This window comes from Ovis aries, chromosome 3, assembly GCF_016772045.2.
Source record: "Ovis aries strain OAR_USU_Benz2616 breed Rambouillet chromosome 3, ARS-UI_Ramb_v3.0, whole genome shotgun sequence".
Taxonomy (NCBI): domain Eukaryota; kingdom Metazoa; phylum Chordata; class Mammalia; order Artiodactyla; family Bovidae; genus Ovis; species Ovis aries.
The window spans coordinates 46033825-46056178 of NC_056056.1; positions in this window are offsets into that span (position 1 = coordinate 46033825).

The following is a 22354-nucleotide window of genomic DNA, read 5'->3' on the forward strand; positions in this document are numbered from 1 at the left end:
GCCTGCAATGCGGGAGACTCAGGTTCAATCCCTGGGTGGAGAATATCCCCTGGAGAAGCGAATAGCAACCCACTCTGGTATTCTTGCCTGGGAAATCCCATAGACAGAGGAACCTGAAGAACTATAGTTCATGGGGTCATAAAGAGTTAGGACTGAGTAACTAACATTGTTTCAGAGTTTAGGCAGAGGGGAGTACAGGCAAGTAGGAGAAAGAAGGAGGGGCTCCCCACCATCAGTCCCACTACTGTGCTGGGCAATTTCTCCAGCATCAAACTCTAGGGCAGCTATGAACTGACTTGTCAAAATAAATGCCAGATCAGAGAGGATACTCGTTCCTAAAAATGAATACCCTATTCTGAGCCAAAGGTTCAAGCCATTAGGTTCAAGCCCTTGCTCCTCTACAATTTGAAAACCTTTCCATCACTATTTCCTACTTTTCTCATCAAAAGTCATCCCAGGACATAGTTTTCTAGACTCAGCTTCTTTTAGAGGTCACCCTCTCTCCACCCCTAGCTGTACATACACATTAATGCATAACATTATAACATTAACTCTATAAATCCCAAGCCCATAATGCCATAGAAAAAAGAGGCAGAATTTAATTAATCAACCAAAGTCAAATTACTGCTCACCAGAAGTCAGGAAAAAAGAGAGTTTAGGTTATCAAGAAACTTCCAAGAGAAAGAATCCTGACAAATATTTAAAAAAGCAAAATCCTCAAAGGGTGGGAAAATGGAATCAGACAACTGGAACAAAAATCACAGATTGTAGAGCCAACTCCATCATTAAGTTCTTGTGTGACAAATCCCTCCTGTTCTGTCAATGGGGATTTATCACAGATGACCAAAAGATCCTAAGCAGGGTGGCCTCTTCTTCAGTTTGATTTCTCTGGTATTTTCTTGGCTCCACCTTCTTCCCAACTCTGTTCTTTTCTACAAGCATCTCATTCAGATAGAAAACAGTCTCTTCTTCTCCTTTTCTCTTTTATGATTCAGGAATACTTTCCCAGGAGGTTCCCCTTTCCAACTCGTTTGCGGGGATGGAGTTCTACGCCAATCACTGGCTAAGTAAATGGAACCCCCTTGACTAGTTTAAATTAATTATGGTTTACTGCTGAATCTTCACATGAAGAAGAACAGTCACTGCTACCAACCAGGACAAAGCAGATGTTACAGGTAGGGTTTCCCTGGCCCTGTATGTAGGAAGTTTATTGGAGAGTACTCTCAGCATCAACAATGGGGAGAAGTGAAGTTAGCAGGAATGCACAAAGGGAGAAGTTGAGCTACAATGAAATCACAAGAAAAACCTTAGCTAATCCTTCAGGGGAAGGGATAGTTAGTTTGGGTTCGACATATCCACACTGCTGTATTTAAAATGGACAATCAACAAGGCCTACTGTATAGCAGAGGGAACTCTGCTCAATATTATGTGGCAGCCTGGATGGGAGGGGAGTTTGGGAGAGAATGGATACATGCATATATATGGCTAAGTCCCCTTACTGTACACCTGAAACTATTACAAGATAATTAATGAGCTATACTCCAATATATAACTAAAAGTTAAAATGTTTCCAAAAATAAAGGGAGAGATTAATTTACTAAAAAAAAGTAAATCATTTGGAAAAAATAAAAACAAACCTTAGCTGATCTTTTAGACAGCTCTGGGGCTGGGATGGCTCAGAGTTGTCTCAACTGAGGTAAGGGAGCTGGATCTTTTTACTCCTGCACAGATCAGACATTAGATGTGGGCTGCCTCTGGCAAGGGACACTACCATGGACAAGGTGACTCTTTTCAGCCTCTCAGCTAATGGCTGCTGTCATCCCTCCCAAGAGATGGGGAAATGAGTGCTTCAGTCTTGGAGTGGGGATCTGGGTGGCTCTGTAAGAATGATGGATGTTGCAATACCTCAGGCCTCCTAGAAACCAATGAGGAGTCCACACTCATGTCTAGAGAAAGCCTTATATGTCAGCCTTTACCTGAATCACCTCTGGAACCCAATTACCTCATTACCCTTCCACTTCCTTAGGCAGAGGTGACAGAGGAGCCTCCAACTGTCAGCTACCATCCTGGTTTTAAGAGGAGGGCAGCAGGGACATGGCTATGGGCACTGAGTCTGGGTGGGACCCAAGCCCTCAGACTTGAGGAGCTTGATGCCCACAAGAATGAAAATCCACAGGAACAGCCTTGAATAAGCTGGGAGCCTGCTAAGCCCTGGCATCCGCTGAACTTCCCAAATTACACACATTAAGCTGTTCAGCTCCACATTTCCATAGTGTGCTTCCTGCCAAGCTTCGTAGCACCATCTACACAATGGGAAAATCAAAACGAACAGTTAGGCCAATTACGGATACGACAGGTCAAACAAATAAGCTTTTATCTAGGACTTAAGCAGACATAGTCAACAGGGGTCTAATCCAAAAATTGAGATTTGGACAAAGAAAGGCTTTCTAAAACAAAGAGGGAGGTGTGGTGAGAGCAGAGATATTTGCATGAATTTTTCCTCTGTCTCAATGAAAATACTAAAATAACATTTTATCCTGCCTTTCTATGCTGCCCTGTGGCCCTACCCCCATCCCTAGCCTCTTGAACATTCTCTGGGTCTGTTACTCATCTGGCTTTAGAGCCAACCCACAGAAAAGTTTTAAACTAGGGTGTGAAAACAGCTGTCATTGAATTGAAAGGAGCTGGAGAATTTACTTCGTTAATTATTATGTATCTAGTTAAATGCCCAAGAATTAAAGTCAATCACAGGTATGATTGTGTGTATGTGCAGGAAGTACAGAGACTGTGTATTACAGAAACCCCAAGCATTTCAGCTAAGTGAGAAACTCTAGGTGGAGCGAAGGACTTGCATCCGATAATGCTACTATTACAGTAGAGGGCCAGATATGATAGAACTTTATTATCTTACTACTTTAACAAGAAAAACTGTTTACAAGTTTTTGGTCACTTTCATTCCAGCAGGAAAGACCTCAAGTCTTATGGATACTCATTGTTCTAAGGAAAGGAAAATGCAGAATAGTTTTCTTTATCCTTTTTCCCCCTCTGGACTAACAAAGGCCACTCATTCCTTTTCATACAGGCCCATAATCTTCTTTGCAATTCCGAAATCCATAAAGCTTTGGAAAAGGAAAAGAATTTTTTTCATAGTGGTGTTACAACTAACTTGGTTAGTTTGGCAGCAAAACCTGACTGGAATTTATAGGCAGGGGTAGTTACAGTTTTCATTTTTTCCCATATTTCACCACAAGTATGTTAATGTGTTTGATCACAGGCACTGCCCCAGGCATATTAATATATCGGAATGAAGACACATATTTCAGGGAATTATCAGCATACAGATGGTATCTGAAGTCATGGGAATGGTTGAAACGGTCCAGGGAATGAAAAGAAAGAGAGAAGTGAAGAAGGCTGAGGACCAAATTTAGTGAATGGGCCCGAAGGAGGATCAGGAAGCCAGGAAGAAGTGAGAGAGAATGTGTAAGCAGCTCCTTTGCCCCCATTCTATTTGCCTATTTCTTTTTCCCTCAAACTGTAAAAACTCAGTACAGATGTGAGATTACTAGGCAATATTTAACCTAACCCCTATAGCATGTACTCCATGCCTCACTAATCAGATAGTTTTGTAATCCCTGATCACACAATGTCTTGCCTAAATGTAGATTCTCTCCTTAAAGATGTAGAAATGAAGACTAAGTAATTAACAGATAACTAGATCTTTCCCCCAGCTCCCCCTGCAGTAATCCCATGAGCAAACTCTGTGAACAAGGTAGAGTCTAAAGAAAGGTCACGAAGAATCAACAAGTCTGCACATAGTGAAAGATGATGAAGACAATGACCCCTCGTCAAACGATCAACTGAGACTAGCTAAGAGTGGGACTCAACTAAGCGACTTCACTTTCACTTTCATCCACTGGAGAAGGAAATGGCAACCCACTCCAGTGTTCTTGCCAGGAGAATCCCAGGGAAGGGGGAGCCCGGTGGGCTGCCGTCTATGGGGTCGCACAGAGTCGGACATGACTGAAGCGACTTAGCAGCAGCAGCAGCAGCTTCCTTTTTTGCCCTTTAAAAACTCACATGGCCAAGCAGAATGTTTGGAATTGGTTCTGGGACATGAGTCTACCTTCTCCTTAGGTTGCCAGTCTCCCAGATAAATAATCTGTCCTTTGCCAACCAATACTTGTCTCTTGAGCACTGGCTTTTGGGAGTTAGCAGTTGAATTTGAGTTTAGAAACAGAAGGCAGAAAACAGGTTGTGGAGATGCACCAGCCCATGGAAGAGAAGGCTTCAGCATGACAGGTGGCCATCAGGGTTGGCTGCGTGGAAGTCAGCAGAAGACCAGAACACAGCAACGGGCTTTGTGGCCTCAGAGCTCTTGTCTCCTGGAAGGCTGAGGCTGAGGCTATCTTAAACCTATTTTGTGTTTTTAAGAGTGCCAAACTCTGCTACGTTCATTGTAGGTGTATATTAAAGATGTCTTAATTAACTGAATATGTCAATTAAAGCCATTGATTAGAGGGGCAAGCCTGCTTTTGTGTGGTCTCATTTGGAATAAAAGGCTAGGAACACAACAGATGTATTGGGTGGGGAACAGTTTATTCTCTTTTCTAAATGGTATTTATTACTTTCATAATCAGAACACATTCCTTAAAAACAACAACAACAACAACAACAACAACTTTTTTCAGTGAGAGTGGACAGTTGGGGTGAAAGCATTAGGGTGAAAAAAGCTTTTTGCCAGTGTGACCAGCAACCTCTTAGAACCAAGTTGTGCCAGAAGACAACAAGGCAGGGCTCAAGGGAAACAAATTTTATTTCTCTTCCCTCTTATTCTCTTTTGGTTTGATTGGCAGGTGAACTATGGTGCAAGTCAGCAACTTGCATAGGGAAGACCATGAATGTATTTTCTTGACTTGGTGAGACAGGAGATAAGTTATAGGAGGGAAAGGGGAAGAAAACAGACACTGGATAATGGAAAAAGCTGTGACTTTGGGAGGACCATTTCAGCGAAATAGTACGTGAACGTCTGTTACAAGCAAGACCAAGGAGGATGAAACATGGTCCTTGCCCTTAAAATGTGTGACTGTGCTGCTCTTTCCACCAGTACTGATGGTCCTGATGGACAAAGGGGGCTCAACCAACCTCCCATGAATGAGGGAATCAGATATCCACTCGTGAAAAGATGTAGCTCATCCTTTAGGTGGAGAAAAAAATTCCATTTCTTTATTTTTTTGGATCCACTAGTCCAAACAGGTACCCTCTGCTTCAAGATGTCAGGAAAACCAGGCCTTAGGATACTTAAGGGCCAACCGTTCCCCCTTTCTTGGATTTCAACACTGCATGGCTGGCTATTCATTTTTTGCCAGCTGCCCCTTAGAGTTGCAGATATTGGGAGAAGACCCAGACCCTAGCAGAGTCTGCTCCAAGGCTGCCAAGTCCTCATGACATTCTGGCCCCAAGGAGACCCCAGAGACAGTTTTTCCCCTTTTAGTGGCAAGATCCAGCCCTGGCTGATGTGCTGTGATATTGGGGTCCAAAAGCTGTTCCTATTTTGCTTCCAAAAGTCACTTTCGGATGCCAGAAAAAGGAAAGTTTTAATCTCTAAAGCCTGGAACACAACATTCCAAAACAGCTGGAAAGGCCTTGGAAACTTCTCAGATGAAGTTAATTAAAACCTTCCTCTGCCCTAAGGGTCAAATTCTGTTGTTCATGGATAACCTTCAAGTTGTTGTCCAGCTTAGTTTCCGGATGAGCAAGTCTCCTGAGGACTTCAGTATTTTGTCTGGAAAGCTGTGTCCTGTAGAAAGGGCCAGCTGTTTCTGCAAGGGAAACTGTTGTTTTCTGCCTCAGAGGTTCTCAGCCAGAAATGTAAGGAGAGCCCAAAGACATTTCTGCTAGCAGTTTCTGGTATCATTCATATCCCATTTTTCAGCCAAAAGAAATCTATCCCTCGTATCCACCCAGGAAGAAAATATCCTCATGATGCACAACACTGAGGCTGAGAAATGGAATATTCCCTACCATGTCAGTAAACAATGATGTCACAGTCATCAGGAACTGCAGCCCTCCAATGTGAGCTGGTGAGTCCTAAGGGCACTCAGGAAGGAGAAGAATACTTGCTATCACAGAGTCGGACACAACTGAAGTGACTTAGCAGCAGCAGCAGCAGCAGCCATCTGACTGGTACAGTCACTCCCTACAGTGAGCCCCAAGGAAGCTCAGGATGTGAAAAACACAGGATACTAGCCCCATAGTTGAGATGCATATGAAAGGAATGATTTAAGTTAGCCCAAACTTGCAGCTCCCCATATATAGAAAAGTACTGAATTCCTTAACTTGGAATATCTAGTTTTCTTTCTTTTCTTAAAATTTATGTATTTGGCTATGCTAGGTCTTAGTTGAAGCATGTGGGATCTAGTTCCCTGACCAGGGATTGAATTCAGGGCCCCTGCATTGGGAGCATGGAGTCCTAACCACTGGATCACTGGGGAATCCCGGAAAACCTGGTTTTCTTTAATTAGCAATAATCATTTGATGTTCAGACTACCTGCCCTTTGTTGCAAAATTTCTATAGAACCTGGTTCCTCCCCTTGCCTCCATGGAGCAATTCTCTCAGGGCTATTTGAGATGCTGCCTCCCGGGCTTAAGTCCCAAAAACTTTCCACTGAATAAAACATAACTCTCAACTTTTGTGCTCAGTTGCTCGGTTGTGTCCAACTCTTTGTAACCCCATGGACTGCAGCCTGCCAGGCACCTCTGTCAATGGAATTTTCCAGGCAAGAATACTGGAGTGGGTTGCCATTTCCAATTCCAGGGGATCTTCCTCACTCAGGGGTTGAACCCCCATCTCCTCTGTCTCCTGCACTGGCAGGCAGATTCTTTACCACCAAGCCACCAGGGAAGCCCTCTCAACTTTTAGGTTGTGACTATTTTTTAAGTCGACAAGGCCCATGCTCACCATCAGAAAGGCCATCTTTGCTCTGGGAAGAACTGATGGTGTCTGTCTCTCTGCACAAGGTCAATAACTTGTATCACTGAAATGAAATAAGAGGATTACCATAGCAGGAAGCAGTGCCTCACTTTCTCTCCTGCTGCTGTGAGAAACAGTGCAAGAAACTGAGCCTAGCCCTGGCTTGGCCACACACAGCTGGCAGGCATTTCAGGAAAAAGGGAGCCATTGTCCCCAACAGGATACATGCTTTGCCAGCATGTCTTTTCATGAGCCCAACACAGGTCACCTTCTCTGCCTGCGGATCAACAAAGTCCTTCTCAACAAATATCATATGTCTTTGTGTGTTAAAAGATCTCCAAGAACAGATGTGGTTAAGGTATCCGATTGTAAGTCAAGGGTTATTTTTTGCCCAGTCTAATTCAGTAAATATTGACTAATAAGCTGACTTAAAAGAAACAGTGCCATGGGCTACTGGAAAACCAATGTAAGACCCAGGTCCCTGACCTCTGACTTCCAGGAGCTTTTCATATGAGGCTTATCTGCTGTGCGTTCTACCACACTCAATATCTCCTATAGAAGGGGAGCCTCCCCTAGCCAGAGCCCCCTGCTCAGAAAAATAGCACCAACTGTTCTATGTCCAATAATGGCCACTAATTGCCCAGGACCATGGCCTAGCCCAAGGGCCATGCAGATAGCAAGGCAGTGGCCTGGAGTGAACTGGCATGGAAAGACTGCAGAATCTATAGAAGCCGGTGTATGTGGAGGAAGCAGAGTACACAACTGTAGATAGAAGCTCGGTCCTTAAAGACCACGTCCGGGAGTAAAGCTCCTTTGACTCAGCTCTACCACTATTCCTCCCTTTCCCGATGCCCAACTATTTTCCTTTTTCTGAGCTCCTCTGTATATGTACCTTTCAATATCCATACCTTAGCACACACACCTACACATACATACTCTCGTTACCACCGCTACTTATAGTAACAAGAGAATTTCTATTCCTGACCAAGAGGGAAGAGAAGAAAGAGAAGTCATGCAGTCACCATGGTAGGAGTTGGAGGGCTTGTGTGACCTCAGACCTTTAGTGATGGAGATGATGTAGTTTGAAGCTTGCCCAGGCCTGACACCGCCACAGGGATCATAAGCTCCAGAAGGGCTGCCGTGTTTGCTGCTGTATCTCCTAGCTCTGTGCCTGTACAAAGCTGGAGATCAGTAATGCTGGCTGAATGAATGATTGAAAAGACTGGGAACCAGAGGGATTAATGAAGGCTTAACCTTGGTTGTCTTTCATGTCACAGTCTCTCTCCCCATGCTCCATACCTGGGAGGCTGATCAATACTGACTACATTCAAACACTTCCTTATCCCCTGACTTCCAGTGGGGTTCAGCCAAATGGAGAACCCTAGCCAGAGATCAGAGACAAGGAGGCAAGCGATACCAGGGAATACATACCCCCAAGAGGGCTACATTCTTATAAGGAGGCCCCCTCCCTACCATTGCTCTGCTTCCCAATTCTCTCTCTTCTTCAGGCCTTAGACCTGTAATGTCTCCCAACCCAATGCTACCATCCCCAGGTAACACCAATCCTTTATGGTTCCCCCACCAACCCTTGTAAATAATGCCTTTGTTAAACATTCCTCAAAGCACCCGGTTTGAATGTAGCATCTATTTCCTGCTGAGACTGCAAGTGATAGAGGCTCCAAAGATCAAGTGCACCCTTTTTGCTATCTTGTTTTCTCCACGTTCTAGTACATTCTGCTCAACTCAATCAGCAAACATTCATCACTTTACAGAGGCAAGCTGGTTGGGAGGGTGTTTGCTCAGAGTGACCCAGTATGAGCTGAGGGGGTGGGTGGAAGAGGGAAAGCAAGAAAGGGTCCTGGTTCAAGGCTAGTAAATAAATATACTGCATAAACAGTTAGTGAGGAAGACACCTATCTTTGCAGCAGGAAGTTAGAGTCAGACCTTCCATTCAGGAAGAAAGTTTTCCTTCTCTAATAACATTAGTTTCTTTGGCTAAAAATGTTTTGTTTTGAGATATATTTTATTGTACAACCATATAATAATAATCCAAAATGTTCTTTTGAGGAGAAGAATATTGCTCAGCTCTAACCACATAGTTAATTAACCCAAATTAATGCAGTGGACGGAGAAGGCAATGGCACCCCACTAGTACTCTTGCCTGGAAAATCTCATGGACGGAGGAGCCTGGTGGGCTGCAGTCCTTGGGGTCGCTAAGAGTTGGACACCACTGAGCGACTTCACTTTCACTTTTCACTTTCATGCATTGGAGAAGGAAATGGCAACCCACTCCAGTATTCTCGCCTGGAGAATCCCAGGGATGGGGAGCCTGGTGGGCCGTCTATGGGGTCGCACAGAGTTGGACACGACTGAAGCGACTTAGCAGCAGCAGCAGCAATGCAGTGGAAGCAGAGTGGGGGTGGAATCATCTTTTCTGTGTCATTTATGCCTTTTTAATATTGATAAGTTCTCAAAAAGCAAGGTTTACTGAGCATATCAAGCTGTGCCCCTCTTTCAGCCTTTAGAGTGGAGTTAGGGAGAGTGGGTGGAGGCAATAGGGATATTTTAGTTTTATGATAATGTGCCCTCTCTGAACATACCAAGAGAGAAAGGTACATTTAAAATTTTCTGAGAAGGGTCTCATGTGATCTGAAGCTTTGTCTCACCTCTAAATCAAAACTACCTTTCCATGGTTCTCTGATGTATATTATCTCATCTACTTGGGATCTACTATTAAAGCAGGTTTCCTACCAGGCAGATTCAACAGCAGTTTAAGATGCCCGATTTCCTACCTAAGATGCAAATGGAAAAACACAGCCTCTGAATATACTTGTTCTGTTTCCCCCGCCCTCCTCCTCCTCACCTCTTTTAAAAGAAGGATATATTGGTTTCTTCAGTTCTCAGTCTTTTGGCAGCAGCCATTTAAAAGAAAGAATCATGCGGTAATTATTAATTTTGCATGGGATCAACTCTGGCCTCAGCTTTCATTTGAGATGCAGTTACATGAAAAACAGACTGCGTTAATTTCATCCTCTCTGGGGTTGCTTAGCAACAAGGCCTTGTTCCAGATCATTTCTTCTTCTTGGCCCAGAGTGCTCTCTTTGGGGCATCGCTCATGCTAAGGCAATCATCATCCTGTTGCTGTCCCTTCTGAATGTGTCCCTGTGGTCCTGATGGCCCACGGGGTTGGTGGCTTCGCTCCAGTCACACTGGCTGGGGTCTGTAAAAGCCCTGAGCTTGTCAGCACAGAGAATGAACTATGCTTGGGGAACTGGGGATTTAAACAATAGAGGTTAGACAGGAAAGTGAGCGAGGAAGCAAGAAGTAGGTCTAAAGCGATGCTGGAAGACAGTGGGGCAAAGATGAGAGAAATACTGAAGTCCTTTTCAATTAAAAAAATAGCATTACTATGTTCTAATTTGAAAATATTTCTAAGCTATATTGTTAAATGATAAATGTGAGATCCAGAACAGTATGCATAGAATACTGTTTTTGGATGGGAAAGAGAAGAAGAGGAGATATGAAAATATTTTTATTACTTTTGCTCAAAGAATACGGATGGGAATTCTCTGGCGGTCCAGTGGCTAGCGTGTCATACTTTCACTGTCCAGGGCCCGGGTTCAGTACCTGGTCAGGGAACTAAGATCCCACAAGCTGTGCAGCACAACCAAAAAAAAAAAGAAAAAAATACAGATGATTATGAGTGTTTGTGAGGGATAAGACTGATGCAGTAGAAGGGCAAGGGCAAAAACAAGATTTTTCACCTATGTACCTCTTTATATTGTTTTGCTTTATAAACTAAAAGAATGTATTACTTAGTCTAAAATTTTTTTTTTTAGTAAACATTAAAAGGAGTTAGGAATCCAATGTAAGTTGTTAACCTTTGGGACAGTAAGGAAAGTTGGGTGAAGGGTATCTGGAGTTCTGTTAACTGTTTTTGCAACTATTTTTGGTGAATCTGCAATTGTTTAAAAATTTAAAGAAATTTTTAAATATATCAGCAACCCCAACAAATTTTCTAGTTTTTCCTTCCTGTTTTTTAAAGGCAGTCAGTCTGCCCATGCTAAACACTTTGAGTGACTTGGTAGGAGATGGGGATATCTTTGAGCATTCTGAGCTTCAGAGAAAAAGACCTCAGGTGGGAACATTAGCCTTAATCAGAGTGTGGTTCCATCCCTGCCCCAAATGGCTTCAGCTGTGGTCCCTAGATTGACAAGAAATAAGTGCCAGTCTCCTTAGGAACTGGTCTCTCTGAGTATGAAACTCCCGTGATAAGAGCATCACTCTCCAGTTCATATAAGCCCTCAGTTGTGCCTGCGTGGTTTCCCTGGACATCCGTCAGTGTTTTTCATCTCTGCAGCCGTCTCATCTTTTAAATCACTCTATGTGTATCTTTCTCCACTAATCTCCTTGAGGCTATGGGCAATGACTGAGTCATTCTCACACACAACTCTTCTGGCAGAGCATACTTTTTTCCTTATGTTTTTATTTAAAATAAAAACTTGAAATAATTATGGGTTCACAGGAAACTGCAAAAGAATATGCAAAGAAGTTATAAATGCTTCTCTTTAAAAAGAAAAATCTTAAATCAATAACCTAACTTTTCACCCAAAGTAACTAGAAAAAGAAGAGCAAACTAGATTCAAAGCAAGTGAAGAAAGGGAGAAAAAAAGATTAGAAAGGAAATAAACAAAACAGACTAGAAAAACAATGGAGAAAATAAACAAAACCAAAAGTTGGTTCATTGTCAAGATCAATAAAACTGACAAACATTTAGCTAGACTGAAAGAGATAAAAGAAGACTCAAAATGACTAAAATCAGCAATGAAACAGTAAACATTATTATTAACCTTGCAAAAAGAGAAAGGACTATAAGGGGAAATTATGAATGATTATATGCCAACAAATTAGATAACATAGATGAAATAGACAAATTCCTAGGAAGACAAAGCCTACTGAAACTGAGTCAATAAGAAATAGAAAATCAAAACCACAATAAGATATCAGTTTACACCCACTTGAATGGCTATCATCAAAGAAACAGACAATAACATGTATTAGTAAGGATGCGGAAAAATTGAACCTTTCATACACTGATGGTGGTGGGAAAGCAAAATGGCACAGCCTCTTGGAAACTGTTTCAGTCCTTCAAAAAGTTAAACATAGAGTTACCACATGATCCCAAAATTCCACTTGTAGGTATGTCTTCAAGAAAATGAAAAATGTATGTTTTTTAAAAAAAGATTATACAGAAGTATTCATAGCAGCATTATTCATAATAGTCAAAAAGTAGAAAAAATCTATACGTTTATCAGTGAATGAATAAATAAAATTTGGCATATCTATATAATGGAATATTATTCAACCACAGAAAGGAATAAAGTACTGATATATGCTCCAAGATGGATGATTCTGGAAAACATGCTAGACAAAAGGAGATAGACACAAAAGAACACATATTGTATAATTCTACATATATGAAATATCAAGAATAAGCAAATCTACTGATACAGAATATAGATGAATAGTTTTTAGAGGATGGGGGTGGAGAATGGGGAGCAACTACTAATGGATTTGGGGTTTCTTTCGGAGAAATGAAAGTGCTCTGGAATTAGCGGTGATAGTTACAAACACTAAGAACCATTGAACTATAAGCTTTAAACGGTGAGTTTTCTAGTATAAAAATTATGTCAATTTTTTTAGAAGGATAAGTAAAAACAATAGTTATTGCCTTTATAAAATGTAATGAGAGGGATTTCCCTGGTAGTCAAATGGTTGAGAATCCACATTCCAATGCAGGGAATGCAGGTTTGATCTCTGATCTGGGAACAAGATCCCACATGCTGCAGAGCAACTAAGCCTGCACGCTGCAAACTACAGAATCCATGTGCTCCAGAGCCCATGCTCCGCAACAAAGAGCCCGCATGCTGCAACTAAGACTGGATGCAGCCACAAATTGATAAATAAAAATAAATGCAGTTCTGAAAATGTAATGAGAGATTCTATTTCCCCTTTACTCATTTACTCTTGACCCATATACCCCAGTGGTAGCATCTTGCATGACTTTAGCACCATATCACAACCAGGAAGATGACTTTACAACAACCCACAAAGCTTATTCCAGTTTCATTGGGTTAACATGCACTGGTGCATATGTGCGTGCACACAGATGGATGTATTATTAATTCTATGCAATTTTACCATATGTATGTTCATATAACTACTACCACAGTCAAGATACAGAATTGTTTCATGATCACAAGGACCATTCCAGCTCCCTGTTGGCACTCATGCTTTTCCTCTCTCTCCATCTCTAGAACCCCTGCTGCTGCTGCTGCTAAGTCGCTTCAGTCGTGTCCAACTCTGTGCGACCCCATAGACCTACCAGGCTCCCCTGTCCCTGGGATTCGCCAGGCAAGAACGCTGGAGTGGATTGCCATTTCCTTCTCCAATGCATGAAAGTGAAAAGTGAAAGTGAATTCACTCAGTCTGTCCGACTCTTAGCAATCCCATGGACTACAGCCCACCAGGCTCCTCAGTCCATGGGATTTTCCAGACAAGAGTACCTAGCAAATATCAATTTATGCTCATCTCTATAATTTTGTTATTAAAAATTTTTAATATAAATTGCTATATGTCATACAAAATGCTATGTAAATGTAATATTTTGCGTTTGACTTTTTCCACTCAACCTAATTTGAGATCCATCCAAGTTGTTGGGTGTATCAATAGTTCATTCCTTTTATCTTCAATTTTATTTATTTATGTTCAAAATAATTAATATATAAGAACATTTACAATATTGATAGAACTTAATCTGAGAAGTTCAGCTCACTTTTTTTACATATCAATACTGGGTATTAATAGAAGACAGAGTGAAAATAATTGTGGTCAAAATGACTATCTCAAGAACATAAATGCCTGGTGTTAGTATGCCTACATATAACTAAGTTTGGAGTATTAAGTTTTTTGGCTGCAAGAAAGAACTACAAGAGGGATATCTCGTAACACTGGGATGACTTCTCTTGGTATTTGTTCTGCTGTGATTTTTAGCATGTGAAAGTGAAAGTGAAGTTGCTCAGTCATGTCCAACTCTTTGCGACCCCATGGACTGTAGCCTACCAGGCTCCTCAGTCCATGGAATTTTCCAGGCAAGAGTACTGGAGTGGGTTGCCATTTCCTTCTCCGGGGATCTTCCCGACCTAGGGATCAAACCCGGGTCTCCCGCATTGCAGGAAGACTCTTTACCATCTGAGCCACCAGGGAATAGTTATCTGTAATTGTATGAGCTCCAGATAAGAGTTAGCAGGTTACTGTAGCTCCTTACTATAGAAATAGGAAGTGGACAGATAATGTAACTGTCCAGTGTTTTTGAGGCCAAAAGCTTAAGCCTGAGGAGTTTAGCCAAGATTCAGAAATAAAAGCCCACAGGAGATAAGAGTGTGAAGCCAAATTGGGAACTTAAGAATAAAGCCATAAATTGCTTTTTCTGGCAACGATGATGGTGAATTTCCCACCATTTTCCCAGTGGCTTTAGGCAGTCTCAGAACTGAATCCTCTGCACAAGCAGCGCAGAGGGAAAGGGGGAAAGAGAAAAAACTGAAGCAGAGACCAAGAAGTGATGTTGCACCCAGCCTGGGCATAGGTGCACTGGGACCTTCTCCAGGGTGGCACAAGAACCACACCAGTTCCTGTTATTTCAAAATAAGTTTTTATTTTTAGAACACTTTTAAATGTACAGAATTATTATGAAAATAGTACAGAGAGTTCTCATATACTCCATGTCCTATTTCCCCTATCAGCATTTCACAATTAAGGGCCAATCTTGATACTTTCTTACTAACTAAAGCTCATACTTGGGATTTCCTCATTTTACCCTAATGTCCCTTTTGTGTATCAAGATCGCACCTGGGATACCCTGTGGCTCAGAAGGTAAAAGAATCTGCCTGCAATGCAGGAGACCCAGATTCTACCCCTGGGTCAGGAAGATCCCCTGCAGAAGGGAATGGAATGGCACCCCACTCTAGTATTCTTGCCTCGATAATTCCACGGACAAAGGAGCCTGGCGGGTTACAGTCCATGGGGTTGCAAAGAGTTGGACACAACTGAGTGGCTCATAGCCTACGTCCTTAGATTCCTCTTGGCTGTGACTGTTTCTTGGACTTTTCTTTTTTTGCTGTTGTTATCGTTCTTGTTTTCTGATGACCCATAAGAGTTTTAAGGGGTCCTGGTCTAATATTTAGGACTTCCTGGTCTAATATTTTGCAGGATATCTGTTAGTTGTGGCTTGTCCCATGTTTTCCCCACAGTGAGACTGGTGTAATGTGTTTTGGGGAGGAAGACCACAGTGGTAAAGTGCTGCCCTCATCACATCTAGTATGGACTGGAACATAACTAACAATATGATTTATCACTGCTGATGTTACCTTTGCTCACCTGGTTGAGACAGTGTTTGTCAGGCTTTTCTTCTATAAAACTAGGGGCTTCCCTCCCTAGTGGCTCAGATGGTAAAGAATTTGTCAGCAATGCAGGAGACCTGGGTTCAGTCCCTGGGTTGGGAAGATCCCCTGGAGAAGGAAATGGCAATACACTCCAGAATTCTTGCCTGGAGAATCCCACGGACAGAGGAACCTGGGGGGTTACTATCCATGGGGACGCAAAGAGTCAGACATGAATAACACTTTCACTCTCTACTGTAAAGCTACTCTTTTTTTCTCTATTTCCATACTATACTCTTTGGAAGAAAGTCACCACGTACAAACCATATTTAAGGAGTGGAAAATTATGTTCTATCCTCTTAAGGGCAGAAAACCTACATCAGTTATTTGCATGGGAGATATATCTAGTCTCCCCAGTTTATTTATTTATTCCATCATTTATTGATACCAGATGGAATCATGAATATTTATTTTATGCTATGGCTATAATATAATACTACAATACTTTATTAATTTTGTTGCTCAAATTGTTCCAGCTTTGGCCATTAAGAACTCTATTCCATTGGCTCCAATATTCCTTTGACATATGACCGTCACTGTGGGTTTTTTTGATTTTTGTTTTTGTGAGAGTGATGGATGTTCATATGCAAAAAAATGAACCTAGACACAGACCTTACACCTTATATAAAAAGTAACCCAAAATGGACCATAGGCCTAAATGTAAGATGCAAAACTACAAAACTTCTTGAAGAAAAAATAGGAGAAAATCTGCATGACCTTGGGTCTGATAATGAGTTTTTCAATATAAAATCAACAGCATGATGCAGGAAAGAAACAAGCTTGATCTTATTAAAATTAAATTTCTTTTTTAAAGACATCATTAAAATATGAAAAGACAAGTCAAGTCTTTATTTGGAGAAAACATTTGCAGAACACATATCTGACACAGTATTTGTATATAATATACAAAGTCTCAGAACTCAACAATAAGATAATAAACTACCCAATTTAAAAATGCACAAAAGATCTGAACACATACTTCACCAAAGAAGATCTGCAAATGGTTATTAAGCACATGAAGAGGTGCACCGTATCATTTGTCTTAGGGAACTGCAAATTACAACAACGTGATACCACTACATACCTGTGAGAATGACACACACACAAAAGAAACCCTAAATACCAACTGCTGGGGAGGACAAGCGTGCTCTTTATCATTCCGAGGACGTCTCCCTCTATTCCCAGTTTGCTGAGTTTTGTTTTGTTTTGTTTTAATTTGCATGGCTGCTGAAATTTTATTAAGTGTGTATTCACATGCAGTTGTAAGAAAGAATATAGAGAGATCTATATACTGTTCACCCTATTTCCCCGAATGCTGCGTGCTTGCTCAGTTGTGTCTGACTCTTTGTGACCCCACGGACTGTACCCTGCCAGGCTCCTCTGTCCATGGAATTTTCCAGGCAAGAAATACTGGAGCGGGTTGCCATTTCCTACTCCAGGAGATCTTCCCAACTCAAGGATCAAATGCATGTCTTTTGCATCTCTGGCACTGGCAGATGGATTCTTTACCACTGGGCCACCTGGGAAGCCTCCCCTCCCAATACCCCCTTATGCTGCTGCTGCTGCTGCTGCTGCTGCTAAGTCGCTTCAGTAGTGTCCGACTCTGTGCGACCCCATAGACGGCAGCCCACCAGGCTTCCCCTTATGCTAACAGTTCTCAAAACACTAAAACAGGGCTTCCCCAGTGGCTCAGGGGTAAAGAATTTGCCCACGAATGCAGGAGACTCGAGTTCGATCCCTGACCCAGGAAGACCCCATGTGCCACGGAGCAACTCAGCCTGCTGGCCACAACTGTTGAGCTTGTGCCCTAGAGCCTGGGAGCCACCACTACTGAGCCCATGAGCCGCAACTACTGAAGCTCAGAGCCCTTGAGCCTGTGCTCCACAACAAAAGAAGCCACTGAAATAAGAAGCCTGTGCAACGCAATGAAGAGGCTCACTGCAACTAGAGAAAACTGCAACTAGTTTTCTCTAGAAAACTAGAGAAAAGCCTGAGCAGCAACAAAGACCCAGCACAGCCAAAAATAAATAAGTTTAAAAAAAAAAAAACACAAAAAGCCACTAATACAACTAAAATACTGGCATTAGTATAATCCACCTGTTCTATTTATATTTTAGTTTAACGTGTACTCATGTATGTGTCTACACAATTTAATCATGATTAGGTTTGTATATCCACTATCCCAATCAAAATACAGAACAATTACATAACCACAGGATCTCTCTAGTTACCTTTCAGAACTGTATCCATTGTCCTGCTCCTTCTCCTTATAATCCTAATCCCAGACAACCACTAATCTGTTCTCCATTTCTAAAATCTTGCTATTTTATGAATGTTCTATAAATGGAATCATACGATGTGTCTTCTTGAATGGGCTTTTAAAAAAAATCAATAACTCATTCCTTTTAATTGCTGTATAGTATTCTGCGGTATAGAAGTACCAAAGTTTGGGGAATTTCCTGGTGGTCCAGTGGTTAGGACTCTGGGCTCCCACTGCAGGGCACACAGGTTCAATCCTGGGCAGAGGAACTAAGACCGCGCATGCCACACAGCGTGGCCAATAAATAAGTAAATAAACAGAAGTACCAAAGTTTAGCCATTCACCTACTGTTGAAGAACATCTTGGTTATTTCTGCTTTTTGGGTATTATGAATAAAACTGCTATAAACATTCGTGAATAGGTTTCTGTGTGAGCATAGGATTTTATTACTCTAGGATAAATATCCAAGGAACGAAACTGCTGGGTCATTTGGTAAGTACATGTTAGGTTTGTAAAAAACTGTCAAACTGTTTTCCAGAGTGGCTGTACCACCTTACATTCTTATCAGCAGTGTATGAGTGATCCAGTTTCTCTGCATCCTTGCTAGCATTTGGTATTGTTTCTAATTTTGCTTTAGCCATTCTAATAGATGTGTACATACCCTCTTTAAGAAAGCTAATAAACACCTTAAAACAATCGAGCCGACGCTAACTAGTTTCATCTATATGTCTGGCTCCAAGTTAGTCTCTCTGAATGTGGAGGAGACTCAGCTCCCACAAATGAGAAACTGTGGAAGCAAGATGAGAGCATGAGGAAGCCAGTTCCTCCAAAGTCAATCCTATGAGCCACCAGTAACAGGCTCACCAGCAATTATGTGTGAACACAGAAACCTGTGTCAGGGAAATGCCTGTTTTGTGCTCAGAGGGGGAAAAAACTCCATAACTCTGTGGAAGGGTTAGAGGAAGTCACTGTCTGGATCCAGCAGAGGCTCAAAGTTGGCTGCTTGAAACTCCAGGTGAAAGAAATGGCATTTATTCTTTGGATCTCCAAACAGGGCTTCAGATTCTGCCTGTGCTTTGCAAAGAAACAAGACAAAGTTAACAAAAATTCCTACCTGATTTTCAACCTGAGAGAGCACCTTATCCTCTTCTAGTAGATTCTGTTAAGGAAGATTCCTGTATTATCGTCCCAGTTCAAGTCTCTCATTTTCCTCGACTTCTGTCCATTGCATGGAGGTTGGGAACATGGATAAAATTACATAGTAACATAGTTACTGTTACAGTTACTGGATCTCAGTTATCTAAGGAGTAGAGGGCCTTGATGTACCAAAAATGTTTGGTTTTAAAAACTCTTTAAACAAAGGTCAGTTTTGTCTGGACTGACCTAGAACACTGTGCTCAGGACCTCATAGAGGCATAATGCTATCAGGGGACTTTCTGTCCTTGCTGGCATACCTGTCTCCACCCTGCCCTTCCTGACTTTCATCCCAGGGGACATCTATTGTCCACACGTTGTTCTGATTTTTCAAAAAAGTATTTATTTATACCCCACCCTATGCCGAATAGACTTTGAAGAAATTTTAAATTTAAAATATTTTATGTAAAACAGAATAACAAAAAGGAAAACACAACTAAAATTAGTTAAAAGGAAAAATAGATGTGGCCAAATTCGTATTTATCATCCGCAATGACTATATCTTGCTTTAAAGAATGCTTTTAGCTTCTAAGACCCAAATGCAATAACATTCTTTTAGAAAGCCATCATTCAGCTTTTCCCATTTGTCTTCAAAAGTTTTAGGTTCACTTTATTCACCTGTGTTTTCCATTTCACTTTTTTGCTCTTCAATGACTGAGCTTTTAGTGGCTTATCCACTTAAATAAACACTTTAAGAAGGATTTTCTCTATAGCCTCTGACTCCAGCTGATGGTTAATAACCCTTCTATTAATAGAAAACTCAACAGACAACCCCTCTGTTGCTCTCATTGACTAGTATTATTCAACTTGAAACCTTTCTGATGATAACAAGCAAAGATGTGATAAAGCCAGTTTCTCAACAGAGAAAATTCAGCTGTTGAATAAACATTATTGTTAATATATGATGTCTGAGATTAGAGGTCTAGTCTCTCTTGTCCACTAGTGTGCCTCATGGAGTGCCTGAGGCAGTTTAGATTCAAATATTTACTGAAAACTGTTGCGTGCCCTCTCAGAGCAGGATACACTTTTCAGACATTCTGGGAAAATGCAGAAATAAAGGATTCAGGGGTTCATGACCAGCACCCTCCCATGTACCCACCCTAGGCCCATCATGGTATATGGAAAGCGAAGAAGAACTAAAGAGCCTCTTGATGAAAGTGAAAGAGGAGAATGAAAAAGTTGACTTAAAGCTCAACATTTAGAAAACTAAGATCATGGTATTCGGTCCCATCACTTCATGGCAAATAGATAGGGAAACAGTGGAAACAGTGGCTGACTTTATTTTGGGGGGCTCCAAAATCACTGCAGATGGTAATTGCAGCCATGAAATTAAAGACACTTACTCCTTGGAAGGAAAGTTATGACCAACCTAGACAGCATATTAAAAAGCAGAGACATTACTTTGTCAACAAAGTTTCATCTAGTCAAGGCTATGGTTTTTCCAGTGGTCATGTATGGATGTGAGACTTGGACTATAAAGAGGGCTGAGCACAGAAGAATTGATGCTTTTGAACTGTGGTGTTGGAGAAGACTCTTGAGAGTCCCTTGGACAGCAAGGAGATCCAACCAGTCCATCCTAAGGGAAATCAGTCCTGGGTGTTCATTGGAAGGACTGATGTTGAAGCTGAAACTCCAGTATTTTGGCCACCTGATGTGAAGAGCTGACTCATTTGAAAAGACCCTGGTGCTGGAAAAGATTGAAGGCAGGAGAAGAAGGCGATGACAGAGGATGAGATGGTTGGATGGCATCACCGACTCAATGGACATGAGTTTGGGTAAACTCCGGGAGTTGGTGATGCACAGGGAGGCCTGGAGTGCTGCGGTTCATGGGGTTGCAAAGAGTTGGACACAATTGAGTGACTGAACTGAACTGAACTGAACTGATACATACATATATATGTACATATGTGTATATATATGTATATATATATATATATATATATGTAATGGTGGATGAAAGCTTCAACTGCCTGAACAAAGGCCTTTCAGAGGACCCAAGATTCCCTTTGTGGTTCCTATCTTCTCTAGAGACCATGGAAACCCTACACAGGTCCCTCATGTGGCACTGGGAGGGCATATCCACTGAAAAGTTGGATGCCAAGATATCCTAGCATGCAGTCACCCTGACAACCCCAACCTCTTGGAATGGCCACAGTGACAGCATTTCATGAGGGAACCAAAGTAGCAAGAAGTCATGTATGAAATTACCTCTTGGATCCTTTAAGCCCTATGGCTGTGGTCTATCTCAGTGCCATGATAAAGCAGCCTCAAACTGGGACCAGATTTCCCAATTCACCGGCTTCACTGTCCCCTGGGCCTTGTTAATGCTGCCACTTGACTCCCCAGTTACTGCCCTATCGTCTTTTCCAAATTCTTAAGTGCCCATTCATTTACAATGTTGCTCAGATGCTGCAGCATTTTCTGTCTGGCTCCTGCCCTCATAGGGAAAAGGTAAATGTTTAGGGTAGGGAACCAACTGAAAGACCAAATAATAAATCATATGCACACTCCACACTCCAAAGCTCTTGTTGTCCTGTAGTCACTCAGTCGTGTCTGACTCTTTGAGACCCCGTGGCCTGTAGCCCACCAGGTTCCTCTGTCCATGGGATTTCCCAAGCAATACTACTAGAGTGGGTTGTCATTTCTTTCTCTAGTGGATCTTACTGACCCAGTGATTGAACCCACGTCTCCCGCATCGCCGGCAGATTCTTTACCACTGAGGCACTAGGGAAGCCTGAAAGCTCTAATCTGAGAATAAAATCCCCACTCTGTTTAACAAGACCACAATATTTCTTTTTTTTTGATAAACAGACTGAGTACAACTGGTTTCTCAGTCTTGGCACTACTAGTGTTTTGGTCCAGATAAGTTTGGTTGGGAGGGCTGCCCTGTGCTGTCGGATGTTTCCCAGCCTCCCTGGCCTCTGTTCACTGAATGCCAGTAGCAGCTGCCTCCAAGACGTCTCCAAACAGTGCCAGGTGGCTCTACTGCAAACTCTGGAGTAGAGTAAGGAACACAATCTGAAACCCAGGCCTACAAAAAAAAAAAACAAAACTACATTAGCCCAAAGCCAAGGGAATTTGACCTTAAAAATAGGCAAAATGTCAGTGGTGGGTGAATCTTACAACTTTTTGTGACTTAAAAAATTTTTCCGAATAAAAAATTTAAAAAAGAGTATGAAAGAGATAGCTTGAATTCAAGCTTTTTTCTTGTTTTAGCTTTATTGACATATAATTCGCATACCATACTATTTGCCTTTTTAAAGGGTAAAAGTCAATGTTCTTTAGTAAGTTTACAGGTTTGAGCAAACATCACCACAATCTAATTTTAGACATTTTCATTTTCCTCCAAAGAAATACTATACTCATTAGCAGTCACCCAGGTTGCCCCCAGGCAACCACAAATCTACTTTGTCTCTATAGATTTACCTATTC